The sequence below is a fragment of the Muntiacus reevesi genome, chromosome 1, assembly GCF_963930625.1.
Source record: "Muntiacus reevesi chromosome 1, mMunRee1.1, whole genome shotgun sequence".
NCBI lineage: Eukaryota > Metazoa > Chordata > Mammalia > Artiodactyla > Cervidae > Muntiacus > Muntiacus reevesi.
In genome coordinates this window covers 242,632,303-242,650,964 of record NC_089249.1, presented here as the reverse complement: position 1 = coordinate 242,650,964, position 18,662 = coordinate 242,632,303, and positions in this window count along the sequence as shown.

Sequence of the window (18,662 nt, the reverse complement as noted above, 5' to 3'; positions counted from 1 at the left end):
GGCTCATGCTTGTGAGCAGCTGAGAGAAATCAGTGGGGACTCACTCCAGGTCCTCCTCCAGTCCTAGGACTGGTGAATTACAATTTAAGGAGTTTTTCTCCATAATATGTTTACTCACTGGTGGCTAGTGGCAGGTGCGGAGAAGGTAAAAGTTAAACCTCATTCATGAACAGTTGTTTTGTGGGGTCAACAGGATTGGCAGTGGTGATCTGGTGCCAGGAAACCTATACCATCTCCTCCCATCCTAAGCTTCTTTGCATTGACACTGATAGGGATTAGGCTTTATCCTGTGTTCAAAGGCAGGGTAGCTGATAGCCCCAGGGTAAGGCCAACATAACAGGACTTTTGAGAGACATGATATTAAAAAAAAACACACACACAACAGAATGAATTGCAGTTCTGTCAGAAGCAGAAGTATTAAAAAAACAAACCAAATGATTGAGAATCTTAAGTTAGCCTAAAGGGATATCAGGAAAGATATGAAGAGTATGAAATAAAAGCAACCAATCACAAGAGTAACCAAGCAGAAATCTTCCTGTATGTGAAATATTACCGTCTGGGGAATTTGAGAAAAGTTTCCAGCATCTTTATTATTTATTATAACTGTATATATATCTACAGATACCTCAATAAAATTTTCATTAAAAAGAGAGGCAGTATCTCTCATATTTAAAGAATATTGTTGTTCAGTCGCTAAGTCATGTCTGATTCTTTTGTTATCCCATCGACTGTAGCATGCTGGGTTCCTCTGTTTTCCACTGTCTCCCAGGGTTTGTTCAAATTCATGTCCATTGAGTCATTGATGCTATCTAACCATCTCATCCTCTGCCATTCTCTTCTCCTTTTGCCTTCAGCCTTTCCCAGCACCAGGGTCTTTTCCAGTGAACTGGCTCTTTGCATCAAGTGGCTAAGTATTGAAACTTCAGCTTCAGCTTCAGCTTCATCATCAGTCCTGCCAATGAATATTCAGGGTTTATTTCCTTTGGTATTGACTGATTTGATCTCCTTGCTGTCTCAAAAGTCTTCTCTAGCACCACAAGTCAAAAGCATCAGTTCCTTGGCACTCAACCTTCTTTATGGTCCAACTTTCACATCTGTACATGACTATTGGAAAAATGATAGCTTTAACTATAGGGATGTTTGTCAGCAAAATGATGTCTCTGCTTTTTAATATGCTGTATCGGTCTGTCATAGCTTTCCTTCCAAGGAGCAAGTGTCTTTTAATTTCATGGCTATAGTCACCATTCTCAGTGATTTTGGAGCCCAAGAAAATAAAATCTGTCACCGCTTCTACTCTTCTCCTATTTGAAGTGATGGGACCAGATGCCATGATCTTAGTATTTTTAATGTTATATTTCAAGCCACCTTTTTCACTCTCTTCTTTCACCCTTATCAAGAGGCTCTTTAATTCCTAAAGAATGCTGATAGTTGTATTAATGTCAGACTATAAACTATTTTATTATATATATATATATATATAATATATAAAAATTTACTGGGAATGGAGAAAGGCACTATGTAATGGTGAAAGATTGAATTCACCAAAATGTATGACAATTTAAATATAATACAATTATTTCAAAGAATTTGAGGTATAAATTGTTCAAACTGTAAGAAGAAATTGATAAATACACCATTATGGGAGATTTTATATAACTCTTTATAGGGATACAAAAATATAAGCAAAAGGATAGAAGTTCTGAATGACCCAGTTAATATGCTTGACATAATGGACATATATTAGTATGTGAAATAAATGAATTATTGTGATTAAGCAATAAGGATGAGCCTTAAGCTATAAAACTAAGTAAAAATGTTCTTAATCACCTACAACATGTGACTCCTTTTACGGTGTTAAAAATAGTCAAACATTTTTTAGGAGTATATTCAGATGTAATAAAACAGGGAAAAATGAATCCAAGGGACAGATGAACGTGAAAATCAGCATGATATTTTGTTTGGGGAGGAGAGTCCAGGCAGTTAGAGGCAGGGTTCTGTCAGAGTCCTAATGTTTATTGGGTTTGGGGATTTGGGAGTGCTACTTACATCATTAAAGAGAACTAATTAAGTTACGTTGTACCTGAAAATATGTAGCTTATTTTCAAATATCTTTTGACATATATTTCTAACATAATTCCACAGTGATAAGAGAACAGACTCTGTATGACTTTAATACTTTTGAACTATGAAATTTTTGTACCTTGTTTTATGTCTCTGGATACTGTATATTGTCACCTTTCTTATTTAACTTATATGCAGAGTACATCACGCGAAATGTTGGGCTGGATGAAGCACAAGCTAGAATCAAGATTGCCAGGAGAAATATGAACAACCTCAGATATGCAGATGACACCACCCTAATGGCAGAAAGTGAAGAAGAACTAAAGAGCCTCTTGATGAAAGTGAAAGAGGAGGGTGAAAAAGTTGGCTTAAAGCTCAACATTCAGAAAACTAAGATCATGGCATCTAGTCCCATCACTTCATGGCAAGTAGATGGGGAAACAGTGGAAACAATGGCACACTTTATTTTTTTGGGCTCCAAAATCACTGCAGATGGTAACTGCAGCCATGAAATTAAAACACGCTTACTCCTTGGAAGAAAAGTTGTGACCAACCTAGACAGCATATTATAAAGCAGAGACATTACTTTGCCAACAAAGGTCTGTCTAGTCAAGGCTATGGTTTTTCCTGTAGTCACGTATGGGTGTGAGAGTTGGACTATAAAGAAAGCTGAGTGCCGAAAAATTGATGCTTTTGAACTGTGTTGTTGGAGAAGACTCTTGAGAGTCCCTTGGCCTGCAAGGAGATCCAACCAGTCCATCCTAAAGGAGATCAATCCTGAGTGGTCATTGGAAGTGTTCATTGATGTTGAAGCTGAAACTCCAGTACTTTGACCACCTGATGCAAAGAGCTGACTCATTTGAAAAGACCCTGATGCTGGGAAAGACTGAAGGCAGGAGGAGAAGGGGACGACAGAGGATGAGATGCTTGGATGGCATCACCGACTCAATGGACATGAGTTTGAGTAAGCTCTGGGAGTTGCTGATGGACATGGAGGCCTGGTGTGCTATGGCCCATGGGGTTGTAAAGAGTTGGACATGACCGAGTAGCTGAACTGAACTGATATGTTCCAGTGTCTCCTGATTTACAGTTTATGGGAACTTGAATAGAATTTGTATCCTGCTATTGTGTGAATATTGTATAAATCTTAATTATGTTGAATTGGTTCATAGTGCTTCTCAGGTCTACTGTATTATACAATTTTCTGTCAGTTTGATATTGAAACTCCAGCTAAAAATCTTAATGTATCTGCTTAAAAAATAATTATATAGTGGAACTATATGTAACTCTGTACTGAATTTTCCAAATCTCCTGTAAATGTGTTATCATACTTTCATAATCTAAAAAATAAAAGTTAACAAAAAGAGCTAATTAAATGATTAGCTATATAAATGAAGGCTGACCATAAATTTGTAATATAGTTTATTTAAATTATTTTGTGGAAAAATGATGATGTAACCATACAGGAAAAAGCAACTGCCCAGAGAAATGAAGGAGGGATTCTCATTTGAGCAACTGCTTCAAGATTCAGCAGAAATCCATCATGTACAGGAGAAAGGTCATTCTATGCAGAGGAAGCAACATAAAGTAAACATTGGAGCAGAGAGAATTTGCTGTCTGTGGATGCATATTCTGGTGGTCCATGCAGTTGTTAATGAGAGCCTGACAGAAAGGAGGAAGAGTGAATGGAGAAAATAAAATCTAATGAATCTTTTGGAAATGTTAATAGAATTGATTTGTTGGCAAATCAAGGAGAATAATACTTAGTACCCTTCCTGTGACTTAATGAGCACATGATGAAGGGAAACTGTTTCTATTGCTGATCATGGTGCCCGAGAGTGATGCCTAGGCTTCTCACTTGTCAATGGCGGATGTTGATAGTATCTTCTGAGATGACAGGAAGGGAGGAGGTTTGTATGATGATTATGAATTGAGGCTGTTTCAGCCATGTTAAGGTCAGGTACAGTCAGTTCTGTTATAATGTGACATGTCGCATGTGGTATGCAAAAACTGTAGCATAATTTTCTACATATTATATGGTTAAGAAATACATAAAAACCACAGTAAATATGGCCCTTTTCCTTGCAAAAGACCGGAACTTTTGCTTGTGGAGATGGGCCTTGGGAGGATTGCATGTGAGTGTTATGATGAGGTGGAAGGAGGCTTGTCTGAATTTGGAAGAAAGTTGTAACACATCCATGTAGCTTATTATAGACATGGTGAAGCGAGGCATTTGATGGGTGTGGAAGTGATTCATGTGTGCTTTTTGCTTCTTGTAGAGGAAATTATGCATAAGAAAATGAAAAATTTGCATTATGCTCAAATATGTATCATATATCCTAATATATCAATCATGTTCCAAAAAAATCAACCTTTCAAAACAAGTGTTGCAGCAGAACTGACTGTACCTGTGGGGTACTGAGAGGAAATTAAGGCAGAAGTAAGGTAACCCAGAAGCTTTTAAACAAGACATTTCAATTTTTAAAAAATTTTATTTATTTTAAAATTTTTTAATTAAATGTAAGATTCTTTAGAGGCTATAATGCTCTATAATTTTCAGAAGTTTTATACACACATGGTTTCATATAAATCCTTTAGTAGCTCTTTTTCTCTTATCCCCTGCCCCTATACTGCCCCTCCCCACTTCCTTTCCCCACTATAGTCACACAATAGAGGACAAACAACTAATTTGTTCTCTATATCTGAGTCTGCTGCTTTTATTTTTTAGTTTGCTAGTTGTATTTTTTTTTAGATTCCACATATAAGTGATATAATACAATATTTGGTTTTATTTGACTAATTTTGTGATGCCCTCCAAGATTACCCATGTTGCTAAAAATGATGGTATTTTATTCTTTTTTATGGCTGAGTAGTATTCCATTATATGTAATAAGATATATACTGCATCTTCTTTATCCATTCATCTGTTGATGGACACTTAGGTTGCTTCCATACCTTGGCAATTATACACCATGTTGCTTTGAGTATTGGGGTGCAGTGTACTTCTCTTAACCCAGTACTATCACCTCTAGGAATTTAACCTAAGGAAATATTGAGAGATTTTGCCAATGAAAAAATAAAAATTTTTTAGCATGGTGAAAATTTTTGAACAAGGTTAAGGCCAACCATATAAGATTGTCAAAATATAAATTATTGGAGAAGGAAATGGCAACCCACTCCAGTACTCTTGCCTGGAGAATTCCACGGACTGAGGAGCCTGGTAGGCTACAGTCCTTGAGGTCGCAAAGAGTCAGACATGACTGAGGGACGTCACTGCACTTCACTTCAAAATAAATTATGGCCATTCATTAACAAAACAGTATGTCGTTAATAATCATTTTTCAAAAGGGCATGTATATATATGTAAATAAATTTATTTAAGTCAAAAGATGTTGAATTGGTTTAAAGGAAAGCATTATGTACATACTAGAACAGATAGCACACAAACATGGTGAAGTCTTGGGAGTAGTGTTGAAATGCTGACATTCTAAAAAGACTAGTCAGTCATATCAGGTCCAGATTTTTAGCCTGTAATCTATTGCTTACCTACTTATACTGTATGCTGCTTTAGGTCTCAGAGTTTATACAAGTCTCCCAATCTCTTGGATTATAGAACTGAGGATTCCTTAAGGCTGTTTAAAGAAATCTGGCAACCAATGATGAATCATTTAAAGGGCATATATTGATGAGAAAATATTCCTGATATATTACCAAAATTTAAAATGATCATTTCACAAGGCTCTTTGTGGGATATCAATTATGTAAAACTTATAAATTACATATATGTATAGCACATATGTTGAAAAGACACATTTTAACATTTATATTTTGGTGTTGAGTTTATACTTGCATTCTTAGTTCTTATTTTTCCCTAATATTTCAGCAGTGAATTTGTATTTCCTTAAAAAAAATTATTTGTCTCATTAAAACTAAAAAAGCACAGCTTGTCTTGATTCAGGATGCATTTGATGTCCCCAGGACCCGTTTTTCATCTCAGCTTTCCCAGAGTACCTTCACAGTCGGGGTACCCCTCCCCACCCTTGTGGGAGTTGGAAGGAGGCTGCTGGCTCATGTCTAGAAGAAAAGAGCCTGTGTCTGTTTTCATAATGAGAAACAAATATATTCAAGTTTTGAAAGAACATACAATGACTTTACTGATGGAGCCAAGTCCTAGAAGTCAAAGACATGAGTAGGACCAGGGCACCAGCAGGAAATACACAGAGACACAGACATACACATACAGGCACACACAGACATACACGCAGACACACGCAGAGATACACATACAGACACACACACACACAGAGGTACACACAGACATACCCGCAGACACACACAGAGGTCCATATACAGACACACACACACAGGCACACACAGACATACACGCAGACACACGCAGAGGTCCATATACAGACACACACACACACAGGCACACACAGACATACACGCAGACACACGCAGAGATACACATACAGACACACACACACAGAGGTACACACAGACATACACGCAGACACACGCAGAGGTCCATATACAGAAACACACACACACAGGCACACACAGACATACACGCAGACACATGCAGAGATACACATACAGACACACACACACACAGGCACACACAGACATACACGCAGACACACGCAGAGATACACATACAGACACACACACACAGGCACACACAGACATACCCGCAGACACACACAGAGGTCCATATACAGACACACACACACAGGTACACACAGACATACACGCAGACACACGCAGAGATACACATACAGACACACACACACAGGCACACACAGACATACACGCAGACACACGCAGAGATACACATACAGACACACACACACAGAGGTACACACAGACATACCCGCAGACACACACAGAGGTCCATATACAGACACACACACACAGAGGTACACACAGACATACACGCAGACACACGCAGAGATACACATACAGACACACACACAGAGGTACACACAGACATACACGCAGACACACGCAGAGATACACATACAGACACACACACACAGGCACACACAGACATACCCGCAGACACACACAGAGGTCCATATACAGACACACACACACACAGGCACACACAGACATACACACAGAAACATGCAGAGATACACATACAGACACACACACACAGGTACACACAGACATACCCGCAGACACACACAGAGGTCCATATACAGACACACACACACAGGTACACACAGACATACACGCAGACACATGCAGAGATACACATACAGACACACACACACAGGTACACACAGACATACACACAGACACACGCAGAGATACACATACAGACACACACACACAGGCACACACAGACATACCCGCAGACACACACAGAGGTCCATATACAGACACACACACACAGGCACACACAGACATACACGCAGACACACGCAGAGATACACATACAGACACACACACACACAGGCACACACAGACATACCCGCAGACACACACAGAGGTCCATATACAGACACACACACACAGGCACACACAGACATACACGCAGACACACGCAGAGATACACATACAGACACACACAGAGGTACACACAGACATACACGCAGACACACGCAGAGATACACATACAGACACACACACACAGGTACACACAGACATACATGCAGACACACGCAGAGATACACATACAGACACACACACACAGAGGTACACACAGACATACACGCAGACACACGCAGAGATACACATACAGACACACACACACAGGTACACACAGACATACATGCAGACACACGCAGAGATACACATACAGACACACACACACAGAGGTACACACAGACATACACGCAGACACATGCAGAGATACACATACAGACACACACACACAGGCACACACAGACATACACGCAGACACATGCAGAGATACACATACAGACACACACACAGGCACACACAGACATACACGCAGACACACGCAGAGGTCCATATACAGACACACACACACAGAGGTACACACAGACATACACGCAGACACACGCAGAGATACACATACAGACACACACACACAGGCACACACAGACATACCCGCAGACACATGCAGAGATACACATACAGACACACACACACACAGGCACACACAGACATACACGCAGACACACGCAGAGATACACATACAGACACACACACACAGGCACACACAGACATACCCGCAGACACACACAGAGGTCCATATACAGACACACACACACGCAGGTACACACAGACATACCCGCAGACACATGCAGAGATACACATACAGACACACACACACACAGGCACACACAGACATACACACAGACACACGCAGAGATACACATACAGACACACACACACAGGCACACACAGACATACACGCAGACACATGCAGAGATACACATACAGACACACACACAGGCACACACAGACATACACGCAGACACACGCAGAGGTCCATATACAGACACACACACACAGAGGTACACACAGACATACACGCAGACACACGCAGAGATACACATACAGACACACACACACAGGCACACACAGACATACCCGCAGACACATGCAGAGATACACATACAGACACACACACACACAGGCACACACAGACATACACGCAGACACATGCAGAGATACACATACAGACACACACACACAGGCACACACAGACATACCCGCAGACACACACAGAGGTCCATATACAGACAGACACACACAGGCACACACAGACATACACGCAGACACACGCAGAGATACACATACAGACACACACACACACAGGCACACACAGACATACACGCAGACACATGCAGAGATACACATACAGACACACACACAGAGGCACACACAGACATACACACAGACACACGCAGAGATACACATACAGACACACACACAGAGGTACACACAGACATACACACAGACACACGCAGAGATACACATACAGACACACACACACAGGTACACACAGACATACATGCAGACACACGCAGAGATACACATACAGACACACACACACAGAGGTACACACAGACATACACGCAGACACACACAGAGGTCCATATACAGACACACACACACAGGCACACACAGACATACACGCAGACACACGCAGAGGTCCATATACAGACACACACACACACAGGCACACACAGACATACACGCAGACACACGCAGAGATACACATACAGACACACACACACAGGCACACACAGACATACACGCAGACACATGCAGAGATACACATACAGACACACACACACACAGGCACACACAGACATACACGCAGACACATGCAGAGATACACATACAGACACACACACACAGAGGCACACACAGACATACACGCAGACACACGCAGAGATACACATACAGACACACACACACAGAGGTACACACAGACATACACACAGACACACGCAGAGATACACATACAGACACACACACAGAGGTACACACAGACATACACACAGACACACGCAGAGATACACATACAGACACACACACACAGGTACACACAGACATACATGCAGACACACGCAGAGATACACATACAGACACACACACACAGAGGTACACACAGACATACACGCAGACACACACAGAGGTCCATATACAGACACACACACACACAGGTACACCCAGACATACCCGCAGACACACACAGAGATACACATACAGACACACACACACAGGCACACACAGACATACCCGCAGACACACACAGAGGTCCATATACACACACACACAGGTACACACAGACATACACGCAGACACACACAGAGATACACATACAGACACACACACACAGGCACACACAGACATACCCGCAGACACACACAGAGGTCCATATACAGACACACACACACGCAGGTACACACAGACATACATGCAGACACACGCAGAGATACACATACAGACACACACACACAGGCACACACAGACATACACGCAGACACACGCAGAGATACACATACAGACACACACACACAGGCACACACAGACATACACGCAGACACATGCAGAGATACACATACCGACACACACACACAGAGGCACACACAGACATACACGCAGACACACGCAGAGATACACATACAGACACACACACACAGGCACACACAGACATACACGCAGACACATGCAGAGATACACATACAGACACACACACACACAGGCACACACAGACATACACGCAGACACATGCAGAGATACACATACAGACACACACACACACAGGCACACACAGACATACACGCAGACACACGCAGAGATACACATACAGACACACACACACAGGCACACACAGACATACACGCAGACACACGCAGAGATACACATACAGACACACACACACAGGCACACACAGACATACACGCAGACACACGCAGAGATACACATACAGACACACACACACAGGCACACACAGACATACACACAGACACACGCAGAGATACACATACAGACACACACACACACAGGTACACACAGACATACACGCAGACACACGCAGAGATACACATACAGACACACACACACAGGCACACACAGACATACACGCAGACACACGCAGAGATACACATACAGACACAGACACACAACACATTTTCTTTCCCCTCCAGCAGGAGAACTTCTGTGTCTGTGAATATGGATAGACCGCCGTGTTTCCTCTCGCTCTAATCATCCTTGATCCTCCAGAGACCCATATGCCAGCCTGATTACCATACTAGTCAGGGAAGTGTTTGGTATGTTTAACCCAAATCACTCTTTCTGGAAACCATAATACATTTTTTGATGTGTTTAACCTTTTGGAGAAATCGACTGGGCATTCTCTCTCAGCCACCAGAGTGCTGTTACATTAAATTTACCATCAGCCTTCTCCAATAGGGTGGTCTGTCTCTTTTTAATTTGCCTGTGGAGTTGTGATGATGGTCTGGAGTAGAGAATGAACTGTGCCTAAATCACAAGGAAGGATGAAGGAATGCCATGTGTGGGAAGAGGCACTTTGGACCTTGAAATTTTGTATCAAATGTGGTGACATCCTAGGGTCCTGCATCGGGTGATATTTCAGAAAGACTATCAACATCATATTGTATATTCATTAACATCAGCTTAGATTTATTGTACATTTTCCAAGTGCTAGAAGATTCAAAGGAAAGAAGGTAGTCTGGTGGGGACACAATATAGACCTGGAAGGAATGAGGTTTAATGGAGTTGTTTATGTATTAGAGGGCAAGGTCACAGCAGACATATCACCATAGTGACTCAAATGGTTGGTGGATCACCTGTATCTTAATCTGACTTTTTGAGGTTTTAAGATTTAGATTCTTGGGCTCCAAGATCTAAGAGTCAGAATCTCTGGGAGTGACTCAGGATTTTAAATATGCATTCTTCTCTCTCTTTCTCTTTATGCTGATGTATTTGGATTATTGGCAGAAGGTGTCTAGAGGAGGCTTCTTAGATGTGGCAGGTGGGAACTGAGCTTGATATGAAAAGATGGAGAAGAGTAGGATGCCTTCCCAGGTAGAGAGGAGCGAGACACAAAGGCGGAGATGTGTCTAAGCAAGGTCCACTCTGTGAGCAGTGAGAAAAGTGATGTGGATGGAGCACATGGTTGGAGAATATGGAGAAAACTGAGAAGGGCATTTGAGACCTGGGTTGTAAAACCCAGAAGTTCTGTACTCTTTTTTTTTTTTCATTTGTGTGATGATACAGATTTAAAATTTGATGTTTCTAGGCATAGAACAATGTCATAAGCATATGACATTGATCCCCCCCACCCCCAGCTCACACTCTTCCCAGCAAACGTAGAACTCAAATTTTCAGGGAACTAAAGCCAATATTACCATACTCTTTTATTCTAGTATTCATAAGAGAATTTTACAAGCATGCAACAGCAAAATGAAATACTGCAAGTTCTTTAAACATCGCAATTTATAAGGAGAATGAATAAATTGACCAATCTTTTCACAATTAAATTTTACCTTAGGAAAGGAGCTTTGGTTTTTGATATTCACTGTACTTCCAATGAAGTGAGTATATTTCATGAAAGAGAGGTATAAATAAATTCTGTTATATATTATGTGGTTAAATAAAAGTCACATAATTTATCAGTTTCAACATAAAATTTATGTGCTTGTTTTATAGCAGACTTTGCTTCCATCATATGTAATGGCTCTGTTGATGCTCTGGATGTTCTTATAGTATCCTTAACCATGTGCAATGAGAAGAGAGAGAAACTGTTCATTCTTCTATCATCTCTCTCTGCCATTTTCCAGGTCAGAAGTTACCTGACCTCCTCGGTGTTCAGGAGATATGTTAGCCATTGGAAAGTTCATAAACCCCCTGGTCAAGCCTGCTCTGTAGAGATGCTGGCATGACAAGTAACTCTACTGTGTCTAGACCTGCATTATACTCATGAATTCTAGTTGAATGCCCATGTTCAAAGCCGAAGCGCATTTTCCCTGTCAGTGGCAGCTTGATGGGGGTGACCTCTCCTCCTGATCACTCACTGAACTATCTTTGGCAAATCTTTTATCTGAATTGCCTTTTGACTCCTCTCATTTCCTGTATCTTAATGCATCCTATCATACACACTTAAATTCGGTGAAAGTTCATCAAGTGGTTATTACACAAGATGAGGATACCAAACAGAGGAGTAATAATATGGTTTAACCTGTGAGTAAAAAGTAGAAGTCCCTGTCAAATCAACTCCATACCACTTCAGTAATTCCTAGTTGTAGCAAAATGAAGAGCACAGGTAGGAGGCCGTGAGTCATGGAATCCCCACTTTGCTGGCTACAAACATCTACCTATTCATCTGTTGATGGACCTTTAGGTTGCTTTCATGTCATGGCTATTGTAAATAGTGCTGCAATGAACATTGGGGTGTGTGTGTCTTTTTGAATTGTGGTTTTCTCAGGGTATATGTCCAGTAGTGGGATTGCTGGGACATATGATAGTTCTATATTTAGTTTTCTAAAGAACCTCCGTACTGTTCTCCGTAGTGGCTGCATCAGTTTACATTCCCACCAAAAGTGCAAAAGGGTTTCCTTTTCTCCACACCCTCTCCGGGATTTATTGCTTGTAGTTCTTTTGATGATGGCCATTCTGACTGGAGTAAGGTGGTAGTCTCATTGTGGTTTTGATATGCATTTCTCTAATGATTAGTGGTGTTGAGCATCTTGGCCATTTGTATGATAGATAGCTAGTGGGAAGCTGCTATATGGCACCAGGAGCTCAGCTCGGTGCTCTGTGGTGACCCAGAGGGGTGGGGTGGAGGGTGGGTTGGGAAGAGGTCCAAGAGGGAGGGTATATATGTATACACATAGCTGATCCACTTCACTGTACAGCAGAAACTGACAACCTTCTAAAGCAATTATACCCACCCCAGTAAAAAAACACCCATTTTCCTCTAACTTGAAAAATAATATCACGGTGAGTCAGTAACAGTGACTCACTTTGTTGTAAGATACCTTTGAGTTTAGCCTGATGTATATAATGAATACATCACTGGCAGTCTCCTGTAGCTTAAGTGTTTTTCACACGATGATACTTAATGTTAAACCTGACAGTTGATGGAAACTACCCACAGAATTCTGCTGGTGGGCAATGGGGGGTCCCCTGCAGGAATGTGACATGATAAAACTGATACATTATCTTAGGAAGTGCAGGATGAACTGAGGGTGAGGCTGGCGCAGGAGACTCATGAGAAGATAATTTCAATAACCCAGGAGAAAAATGGTGTGTGTCCTCTTGGCTCTTGGTAGTGGGACTTGGAAAGGGAGGACATCTGAGAAGAGAAGGTAGTGAGATGTTTTTGGAGGAGACCAGTGGGAGGACACAGACGGCGTCTGTAAGAGAGGAATATTTTCTAATGGTGTGCTGTCTCCTGAGGAAGGTAAAAAGAACAAATCGAGGCAGTCATATGCTCTGTGTGGCAGCAAATAGTCGGGTTACCCTGGGGAGAGACATGAAAAACCTCTGCTTGCGGGGACCGCAAGTCATTTCCATCTCCTCGGGCTGAGTGAAAACCCCAGCTGCGTGATTTCTTAGCCAATTATGGGAACTTGCACAGCAAATGCAGTGCATTTAATGCAAGGCCACAAATCTAGGGCAACTTTCTGCTTTGATTTCCGTATTTCATCTGCAATTTCCTTTTTGCAGTTCTCACTTACAGGGACTTACGGTGGCATCAAGGCAGACTAAGAGGCAGCTTCCTCTCGCATTTCTGTTTCCAGTCTTCTTCCTGAGATGCAAATGTTGGGTGACATGGCGGGTTTCTGTTGGAACCCTGCAGCCAGGGAACGGAGCCAGGCCCTAAAACAGGTGGGACTGGGGAAGGCGGCGTGCACACACTGTACTAGATTCTCAGTGGGCTGCTTTTCCTACCAGGAAAGGAGCCTGGCCTGAGGTGTGGAGTCCTTCCATGTAAGGAGAGGTTAACCATGAAAAACTCAAGGCATTGTAAAGAGCACCTGAAAATCTCTAAAATATTTGCTCCAAAGGCCTTCATTATTTCATTACTGATTTTGCTCAGGGGCTGTTTGGGCCTCCTGCCTTGAGCTGTGAGGATAGTGACTCCTGCTGCTGCTGCCATGCTCTGCTAACAGACCTTGTTCTAGGTGAGCATCAGTCCATGTGGTCACAAAGAGTCGGATGTGACGCAGCGACTAACAAACACACACATAATTTACCCAGATCGTCTGACACTTTGACTGTCCATGGGTTTGAATTCTGATATCTCTGGCCAATGCAAGAGTGTTTGTTCCTCCACCAGCAGAGCTGGTTCTTTATTCTCTTCTCTAAATTGGGTGTTCAGTTGCTCCATTGTATCCAACCCTTTGCGACTCCATGGACTATAGCCAGTCAGGTTCCTCTGCGCATAGGATTTCCCAGGCAAGAATATTGGAAGAAGTTACCATTTCCTCTTCCAGGGAATCTTCCCAGCCCAGGGATCAAACCCGTGTCTCCTGCATCACAGATTCTTTACCGCTGAGCCACTGGGGAAGCCCCATCTCTAAATTCCCACCTTCTAAAATAATAATAATAATTAAAGTAACTTCTAAAACTACATTCAAGGAGAATATTAAAACAGGAAGGATATGTTTTCATACCCAGATAACAGCGGGAACAGGGGTGTTACTGTCTAGCCCAGGGTTTCCTGACTGAGCGTCTCTGAATATAGGCTGAAAAATGGCTCCCCAAAGATATGTTCATGTTCTAATTTCTGGGACCTATAAATATTATTTTATTTGAAAAGTCAAAACTCTTTGCAAATGTTATTACATTAGAAATATTGAGATGAGCATATCATCTTGGAATATATGGAATACGGGTGGCCTTCAATCCAATCACAAGTATCCTCATAAAAATGAGGCAGAGAGAGCATTCATGTACATGAAAGAGGAGGGGGCAATGTGGCCACAGAGGAAAAGACTGAAATGTTGGAGCCACAAGTCCAGGAATGCTGACAACCACCCGGGCTGGAAGAGGCAAGGAATGAATTTTCCCCTAGAGGCTCTGGAGGAAGTGTGGCCTGGCTGACACTTGATTTCAGCCTGGTGAAGCAGATTTCAGACTTCTGGCCTCTAAAATGATGAGAGAATAAATTTTTATAGTTTTAAGTTTATTGCAACTTGTTACAGTAACCCAGAAAATGAAAACAGTTACAAAGCTGTTTTTTCAGCACTTGGTTGTAATAAGGGTCCTGATCTGTAACTATGGGAATAACACAGAAAATTTGGGTAGAGTGGAAGATGCAGGAAACATGTCTAATGTCCTGGTCTTCAGAGAATCTGGCAGATGTGAAAGCAATAACTTGAGGTCATCTGATGTCCAACCAGTTCTATTTCCCTGTAACAACTGAACCCATTATGATCCAGGCACTTGGCCAGATCCAGATTTGTGGCCTTTCCCAAAGCATCTTTTTCCATATAATTCAAACCTATCTTACCTGATCAAGACCTTGAATTTATATCACGTGGATAAGCCTCTTGGATAAGAAAATATAAAAAAGACAGGCTGGTAAGGATAGCTGAACTTGTAAGGGAACCACTATGCCATTCCTTTCTTCCCCAGTCAACTCTGTGGCCAAATTTCAAGATTGCTGGGAGAAAAATCAATAACCTCAGATATGCAGATAACATCACCCTTATGGCAGAAAGCAAAGAAAAACTAAAGAGTCTCTTGATGAAAGTGAAAGAGGAGAGTGAAAAAGGTGACTTAAAACTCAACCTTCAGAAAATGAAGATCATGGCATCTGGTCCCATCACTTCATGGCAAATAGATGGGGAAACAATGGAAACAGTGAGAGACTTTATTTTGGGGGGCTCCAAAATCACTGCAGATGGTGACTGCAGCCATGAAATTAAAAGACACTTGCTTCTTGGAAGCAAACCTGTGACCAATCTAGACAGCGTATTAAAAAGCAGAGACATTACTTTGCCAACAAAGGTCCATCTAGTCAAAGCTATGGTTTTCCCAGTGGTCATGTATGGATGTGAGAGTTGGACTATAAGGAAAGCTGAGCACTGAAGAATTGATGCTTTTGAACTGTGGTATTGGAGAAGACTCTTGAGAGTCCCTTGGACTGCAAGGAGATCCAACCAGTCCATCCTAAAGGAAATCAGTCCTGAATGTTCATTGGAAGGACTGATGTTGAAGCTGAAACCCCAATACTTTGGCCACCTGATGTGAAGAGCTGACTCATTTGAAAAGACCCTGATGCTGGGAAAGATCCAAGGTAGGAGGAAAAGGGCCCAACAGAGGATGAAACTCAATGGACATGAGTTCGGGTAAGCTCCCGAGTTGGTGATGGACAGGGAGGCCTGGCGTGGGTCCATGGGGTCACGAAGAGTCAGACATGACGGAGCGACTGAACTGAACTCAATAGAAAACAATGATTAAGTCTTGTGCTGAAATCAGCATCTTGGCGTTGGAAGAGCAGGAAAATACACAGCCTTGGGTAACAGAAAGATTCCAGGTCAAACCAGAGTCAGTCTGGGGCAATGGATATTCTTTTTTTTTTCTTAAAAAAAGGAAAGCTATAGCCATGTTGGTAAAATCTAATCCAGGCCACCAAGAACTGTGAGTGTTCTAAAGACAGAAGAAAGGGAGTGAGGAGGGGCACGATGGAGACTGGGGCTCTGCAGTAGCTGAGGGAAAGTCCTTTGGGTCATAAAAACATCTGCCTAACATCTGGGCCAGTGGAAGATTTCGTTAGGGTTTATTCACCATGTTTACAGGCTCGTTCAGAAGCAAGGAGGTATGGCAGCAAGAGAGATGCATCTGCAAATACACCAAGTCCACCCAAAGTCTTTTTACAGCTGGAAGGCCCACGGAAATAGTTTGGAATGGGTCTTGTTTGAACTGGCTGGTGTTTTTCACTCTGAGTCTGAATTTTTCCACCTGGAGTCAAAGGTTTGCATTAGAACTCTACAGCACTAGAAAATTTAAACTGTCATATTTGAGAGGGACATTATAGATCACTTTGTCCATTCCAACTGGTTTACAGATCAGAAGCTTGAGGCTCAGATTATGGCAATTACTTATACAAAGCCACATGTCAAGGTTTTGATGAAGGTAGGATTAGAATCTAGCATATGGGACTTCAGGACCAGGTCCTCCAGTATCCTATATGAATTTTTGAAGGGATGGATTTCAAGGTTTCTGTAAGCCACCTGAATTTATATGCCAAAATTTTTTGAATTATCTGTACATTTTTTAAAAGAAAGAAAACCTTTAATGTGATGTCCAGAAATGGCTAAGGACTTTTCAAAAAGCCATCCATCAATTAATTCAACAGATTTATTGTGTCTCTACTGCTGATCAGACCCTCTTTGGAACACTTTAAGCAGTAGGCAGAGGAGGCAGAAGTCCCTGCTTTCAAGGAGCTTGTATTTTACACATTTAATGAGTAAAATATACTGTATGTCAGGTGGTGATAGGTGTATGGGGAAAAATAAAACAAGGGCAGGGAGTCCAGGGGACCACTTCTGTTTTACTTGAATTGGAATATTCCCCACGAGTGCCAAGACTCCGTGCCCTGAGGATCGGGAGCACAGCGCCATGAAAGAAGGTGGCATGCTGTGCTATGGCCATCTTACAAGGCGGCAGCCAGAGGCAGAGGCGGTGTCCTCAAAGAGCCCAAGATCCTGTTCACTTGTTCATTGTCAGAGATGCCTGTGCTGGGAAAGTGAGAAATTCATTGTCTTGAGCCTCCTGAGGCTGGTTGCTGGGCCATCATCACTTACAGGAGGCCCCATGCTGTCTGCTGCGCAAAGTAGTGATGGCTTCTGTGTCAGGATTATTTATGACCTGCTGCATCACGGCATCCCAGGGAGGAGGGGAAGACCCGGCAGCCAGAGAGGCAGCAGCAGCCGCTGATGGAGGTTCTGGGTTTGGGAATAAATAAAGGATAACCTTTTAATGGCCTGTGCTGCTGCGTTTTTGAAGCATTTTGAGCTTGATTTGATCTTCACATGGTTCTTAGAGGCATGGCAAGTATGGTTAATCCCACTGTGAAGATTTATCATCCAACACACAGAGGGATATGGGGTTGTACGGCAGGTTAGAAGCAGGGCCGA